We start from the raw sequence: 7,298 nt of genomic DNA, 5'->3' as shown, positions 1-7,298 counted from the left end.
TTTCATTATTTATTTGCAATAATACTTTAATGAGTTAGAATAGATGTTACAGAGGTGCAGTCAAATACTCATTCACTGAAGCAAGAAAATCTTGACCAAATACTATATCCTGAATAACTCTTATTCTTATAGTTGTTTGATTACCATTTTTGATCAAGAACTTTACTAACATTTAGTAACTCTTATAGAACGGTATGAACATGCCATTAAATTGGAAGACAATGTTCAAGACGGAACTATAGAACCCTATTCATTTATGAAGCTTGGCTTGTTCCGAATCCTATATTACAACCCTCCAAAGGGATCGCCGCAGTTAGCTAGTGTTGCCTAAAAACGACAGTTGGTGCAACATAAAAATCTCACGGTTCAAACTAATGGATGAAACCGTACGATATGTTGACACATTTCCTTCACCCACTTACTATGAACTACTTCCCACATTCACCTTGTTATCGACCCATGCATACACTTTTCGAATGGAACAGTCGTATTAAAAGCGACATGAAGTCGAGCATGGATCTCACAGTGTAAACTCTTGGGGACATGAGAGCTAAAAATAATATATTGTATATATTGTTAATCTCTTACTGAAGTGTTCTAAATGTCTGGTATTCTTTTACTTAGGTATATTTTAGCTAATTTTAAACAACCTAAGTCTATATTGATTTATCCAAGTATAACGTTTATATTTGGATTTAAACCTATGTTGTCTAGGTGTTAAACCAATTTTAAACCTCACACCGCTCACTCAAGCTCATAAAACTGGTTAGAGATGCTCAATTATCCGGCTATAATCCCCAGGTAGGGGGTGTTCCATAGACCGTCAACTTAAATANGCTCACTCAAGCTCATAAAACTGGTTAGAGATGCTCAATTATCCGGCTATAATCCCCAGGTAGGGGGTGTTCCATAGACCGTCAACTTAAATACCCCCAACCTTAGATAGGGTTATTTACCGGTTGAGTTTGTAACCCAAGTTTTATAAGATAACGACCTATTTTAACTGCTAAAACATGTGGTTAACCTATGTGAGCATGCAGTTTATCTTTATGGATTCTAAATGTCTAACCCAATTTTATAACAACTTATAAAACCTTAGACATGCTTTGCATCCATAACATACATCAAGCATTTCATAATTTAATATAACACTTATATTAAATCATTAGAAACCTTAACACATGCATGTAACATGCTTCCTATGGTGGGATTTTAAATCTATACTTTATGAAAATTTAAGATTTATTTAATTATAACATACATCACAATCATAAAGAATTAAACACATACTAATATGGACCAATTTTGACATTTTAAAGCAAGCAAAAGGCCTAAACTATTACAATAATAAATAAAACTGGCTCCAAAACACTTTCGGATCGCTCGAACCGCCCCAAACCAAAGCCAACCACTCGAATCAGACCTACAAGGGTAAGAAATTGGGTTGACCAGACTTAATTTGGCTGAATCGGTCCTTCTTATCTCGAACCGGCTGAACTGATTCACTTGGACTGCCGGTTTAGGCTCGCGCGCATCTTTAAGGCTGGGATGAACAGCGTTGCGATGCTGCATCCCAGTGTTGCAATGCCACGGTTTGTTCTTCACAATTCTAGGCTGGAACATGAATAGCGTCATGACGCTGCAAGGCAGTGGCTGAAACTTTAGTTTTCTGGTACTTACCTTTGTTGCTTTTTTCTTCAATTACACCCTAATTTCAACTCTAATGACTCCAATTGAATTACAGACACTTAAGAATATATTAAGACCCATCAATCAAGAGCCAATTACAAGAATTACAACATAATTGAAGAGAAAAAAAAATGCCAAAACTGGAAAAACCATATCAGTCCACAATTTTCATACAACTTATGAAAAACACCCACAAAGTAAAAATTAACAATAATTGAGTACTTAACTCATGCTCTAATACCAATTGATAGTTTAAGAAAACACAAAGCGGAAGAAAAAAGGATCATAAAGCATTCTAATTCATCAATTTTAGCTTTGAATTAAGCATGTTCCTGAGATATTAAGAGGGTTTCATACATGCCTCTGAAGATCTTCTTAAACTTGAAATTCAGCTGCAATCTTCTTTTCTTTTGATCGTGAACCACCACTAGGACTTTTCTACTATCCTCTAGGAGCCTTAGATTGAGTTACGGGACTTAAACAAGCTGGGATTAAGGGAATTTTAGAAGAGAAGTACACAGTTTTTCCATAAATTGAAGAACCCTTCTTCAGTTCAAAATCTCAGCCAAATCTCAGTGTTTGCATGAATTTTTTCAGCTGAATGAAGTGTGTTTTTATGCAGGTACTTCATGTAATCTGATTGCATATATATACAACACCTCCTACTTGGTGGATTTTGGTAGGATTGAGTGGAAAGATGACACAAAGTGGGAAAAACCCACTTTCAATGAAAAATCAATTTTCATTTTCAAAAATCAAATTCCTTTTAATTTTGAATTCAAAATTAAAACTAAATTTCAATTCTTAATTCTATAATTAAAACTAAAATACTTCATTATTTAATTTTTCAAATAAAATTAATAATTAATAATTAATTAAACAATTTTATTAATTTTATTAATTTCATATCAAATATTAAATTAATTTATGACCAATTCCATCACCATGAATCCTCATTCGTGAAATTAATATTTAAGTCATATTTAAATATTAATTGATTCTCCAATTTCGTTTAATTCCATAATTAGACCCGTAATTATATCACATATAATTACTAATTTCCTAAATTAAAATTTGAACGATTCAAATTAACTTATCTCACTATTCTAAGGCTAATTCTGTTTATGAGTAGTTGGGGGACCTAATGGACCTACAAATCATGAGCTCCAACGATTCGAGGTTAATTAGTTAAACTCTTTACACCGAATTAACCCCCATTCGTTAACTATCGGGTCACAGCACTATAGCTCGATAGTTGCACTCTCTTCACTTGTAGATATATTTCTATCAATTTTAACCATGATTAGTAAGTCGACGTTTCACAAGTTGGTCATATTCATAGCTAGTCCAACTTATAAACCATGACCCTCTCGATCATAAGAGGGTGGGGCCTCATTATTCAAGATCAGGAATCAACGCTTAAGAGAACAACCTATCTACTAACCCTAAGTCGGGTAGAAGTGAATTCCATCTTGCAAAACTATGTCCTCAGCTATCTATCCGGTCTTACCCCTAAAATGGGAAGCTTATTGAGTAGTGTTATTGGACTACTCTCACCTATGCAGTGTTGAGATTGGTGTCCTAATTCTCCCGGAGTCTCCTTGTTTTGTAAAGATACACATTATTTGATGAATAAAATAATTGTTATTTAATTCTGGCATTTACTCGTATCCAATAAACAAAGCTCCTTGGTTATCTTATGTGAACTTAAGCATGTATATGTGATATACAAGTGGATCATGCCTTAAGTGATAACCTAAATAGGTCTGTAGTATAAAGATTAAGGTGGGATACCTAATCCTGGTGACACTACGGATACGACCCGCTTTGTAGAGGTTTGCAAGTGTTGTAAACTACTATAGATAGTAGATCCTGACCATTCATGTGGAGACGTGCGAGCGGTGGTAGCCTATACAAAGAGTTTGTATAAGACCTGGACCACGAGATGACTAGACTCTGTATATAACACCGTTGATACTAGAGACTTACATCTCACTTAAACGACCATAGATGACACGACCTCAATCCTTAGTGTTTTAGGAACTCCTACCTTTGAGGGCGGTCCTTTGATTAGTATGGGTGAGAGTGGCCAGATTGCCAACTCAACATGCCTACCTTTTTGGGGACTTGTCTGATCTAGGAGCTGGGAACTCAATCCACAAGATGGAATTCACTTCTTTCCCGAAGCGGGAATAAGTAGAGAGATTGCTCCCTTTAGGGCTGATTCCGGGGCTTAAACATAGTGGCCACAATTTCTTTTTAGAAGACAGGACTCAGTTATAGTAGGATTATGACTTATGTTCATTAGAGGGATCAGTGGTACTTAAGGAGACAGATGTAACTATAGGGGCATAACGGTTATTGGCCTAGTTGTACTTACGAGCAATCTGTGAAGGGTTGTTGCACTAATGATTGGTTAAGATGGACACATAATATATCTGTGGTAAGGAGAGTTCAGCTGTCAGTCTTTAGTGGAGTACATGGTAATTAACGGATGGTGGATCCCGTGACTAAAGAGTTTAGTCAGTTATTCACGTACCGTTGGAGCTTTGAGCTATAGGTCCATAAGGTCCCCTTAGTAGCTCAATGGATTTAGTTGAGGATCAGTTCCTGGTGTTGATTTGAAATGTTCAAATTGACAACAGGTATTTTGATTATATATGATATAATCGCTATGATGTATGAGATACATCTAGTGGAGGATTGATGTAAATGAGATTTACATTAAATATCATGGAATAGAAAAAGAACTATGGTTTATATGTTTCATAAGTTGAAATATTAAAACTATAGGTTATAAATATAGTATGATAAGTTGATTATCATTTATATTTATAATAATATTAATTATTGGATAATCATTTCTTTTTCTTTAATAACCAATTGAGTGGGTGGTTATTGGTGATTCATGGTAACCGTGAGTTAAAAGGAAAATTGTTTCCCTAATTTTAGTAAGTTTTGACAAAAGGTTGGAAAATTATTTTTGAGATTTCTCTCGCTAAAAGAAAACTCACGGCACTTGTCAAGTAAATACAGATTTACTAAGCGACAACGTGCTTTAGTAAATGATCGTATATTGTCTGTAGGCGATAGAAAGTAAGCTATGCGATGACTAAACGATTGCTTAGCTTTTGCTAGACTATCACGTAGCTTTAGCTAAACGATTGGGCATCGACCTATGCGATAAGTTTCAGCCATCTCCCACTTGCCCAATCGTGTACACGATCTGTCTCTTATACACATCTAGATGTGTATAAGAGACAGGCTTTAGCTAGACGATCACTTAGCTTTAGCTAAACGATTGGGCATCGACCTATGCGATAAGTTTCAGCCATCTCCCACTTTCCCAATCGTGTACACGATTGTTAATTCCTCCTTCGTCTGCCTCTTCCAAGTCCGATCAGAGCCCACCCTCTGGATTCTCACACCGAGAATACCAAGGTAACCTTCTTGGTGGTGTTATACTCAACTTGACACCGTCGAGGTTCTGTGGAGGCCGTTCATGTGTTGCTGGAGTGTTCATGACCGAGGCGATCGCTGAGGACGAGCACGAAGTGTTCGTGCAATGTTACGGTCGTGGTGTTCGAGCGTTCGAGGTTGCTGTGTTCGAGTGTTCGTGAGCAAGGAGCGTGGAGACGAGTCTACAAATGTTTGTAACTTTCTTTTTGTTCATTTGTAGTTGTTTGATAACGGGAAGAAATGCACGTTATCATAGTGCTAAGTTCTTAAACAATGTTGGATGGCATTGATGAAATATGTTAAATTGCGTCCATTAAGCATAAACTCTATAATATTGCGGTCGCATGCTTCCAATGTATTAGAGCAGTTGACTTTACATTTCTGTGCAGAATATGCGTTAATGCAATGCAGAGAGTGCGATCATGGGAATACATTGGTCGAGCGCAACTTCACCGCAAGACTTTGCGTTCATCGTGCTCGCAAACATTCGCCCATGAAGAATCACCGCAACTTGGTCAGCGCAACATGGTAGACGTATCCGAGTGAAAGGATAATTAAGTGCGATGGGACAAAAAGCTGATGACAATTGAATCCAAATTAAGTTGGCAGCCGATAACAATCACAAAGTACATTCAGCTTTATTGATATCATCCGGCGTGTTAATCAGGAATTAAAGTTATCTCATCTGTACAACCGGGGGAGAGAAGCCACCTTTCACCTTTTATGTCCTATAAATACCAAGTGCATTCTTCAGAGAAGGGGTTCAGCAGTTGATTACTTCATCACTATTACAAGTTCACGCCTCTGTTCATAGTTTCTTTTCCATTTTACGGCGGAGCAAGATAAGGGTGGTGAAGCCGAAGATCCCCCAGGGAAGCTCGAGAGAGAGAACCTTGGGGCGTAAGAGCGAGAATATCTTTAGAGCACGAGTAGAAACAGTGTAAATGCTTGGCAGCAAGAAATTTCTCCAGGCTCTTTACTATACTTGCATTGTTATTTTGTACTTCATCTCATATCTGTTCAATGGAAGTTCTATTTCTACATCTGCTCACTCTCTTAATATGCATGAGTAGCTAAACTAGTTAAATGGGTTGATAAGAACTAGGCTAACATGACCTAATAAGTTCATTGCTTGCGATTGTCTTGTTTTATGCTGTGGAAATTACCCTTTAGAGTTACTCGAGAGAGAATCTAAAGAAAGAACCTAATGTCTCGAGAGAGCTAGGTTAGAATCTGAACTCGAAAGAGCAAGATTAGGCTTGCATAAACGAGAGATAGGGACTTAGAGATAAGCGTTATTTGTCAATTTGCATCGCATGCATCCTAGGATTGGGAATGATATTATATGGTCGCATATTTGTGTGAATGTCATGTTGTCATCGCATAAATAGAGATAGAGGTTTATATGTAAACCCTATAGACTTATCGCATATTTATCGCATGCGTTCTAGCCTTAGAAGTCGTAGCACTCACGCCGAGAGGTGATTTACTATTGTATGCATGTTGCATGATCGCAAAGCATGAACGCATTCTAGGGAGTGTTAGCTAAACCCTTACTCAACTCGTTCACCGCATATTCATCATATTTCCCGTTTACCAAATCTTTTCAAACTATGCCGCTTTCGTTTTTTATTTTCATCAACGCAAACAACAAACCCAACGATTTATTTATTTAACTGGTTACCGCAAGTTTTCATAAAAATCACCAACGCAACTATTTTCACAAGTTCTTGTGTTCGACGTTGGACTTACTAGGAAACTCAGAGGAATTTACACTTGAATTTCGTTGGGGAAAATTGAGTGCACAACGCAATCCACCAATGCATATCATCCATATTTTCATTCAGTAAAATCAACGCATCATTGTTCATGCTTTAATTTCTGTATTGATTGTATAACCGCATGTTTCTGTTTTGATTGTAATTTGTAATGTTCATTCATGATTGTAATTTGGAATGATCTATTTTTTCGCTGCTCATAGAAATCTCGAGTTCGATTTCCTACATGCAGATCAAAAGATATTCCCGAATAAACAGGAGCTTATAGTTAGCTCAGGATTAAGATCGAGTTACCCTAGGTCATTGAATTTGAAATAGTCAGTTTTAACAGTAAACAGACGTTATAAAGAAAAATGACTATTTCGATGTCCG

The sequence above is a fragment of the Benincasa hispida genome, chromosome 9 (assembly GCF_009727055.1).
Source record: "Benincasa hispida cultivar B227 chromosome 9, ASM972705v1, whole genome shotgun sequence".
In the NCBI taxonomy this organism is placed as follows: domain Eukaryota; kingdom Viridiplantae; phylum Streptophyta; class Magnoliopsida; order Cucurbitales; family Cucurbitaceae; genus Benincasa; species Benincasa hispida.
This window is presented reverse-complemented; position numbering follows the sequence as displayed.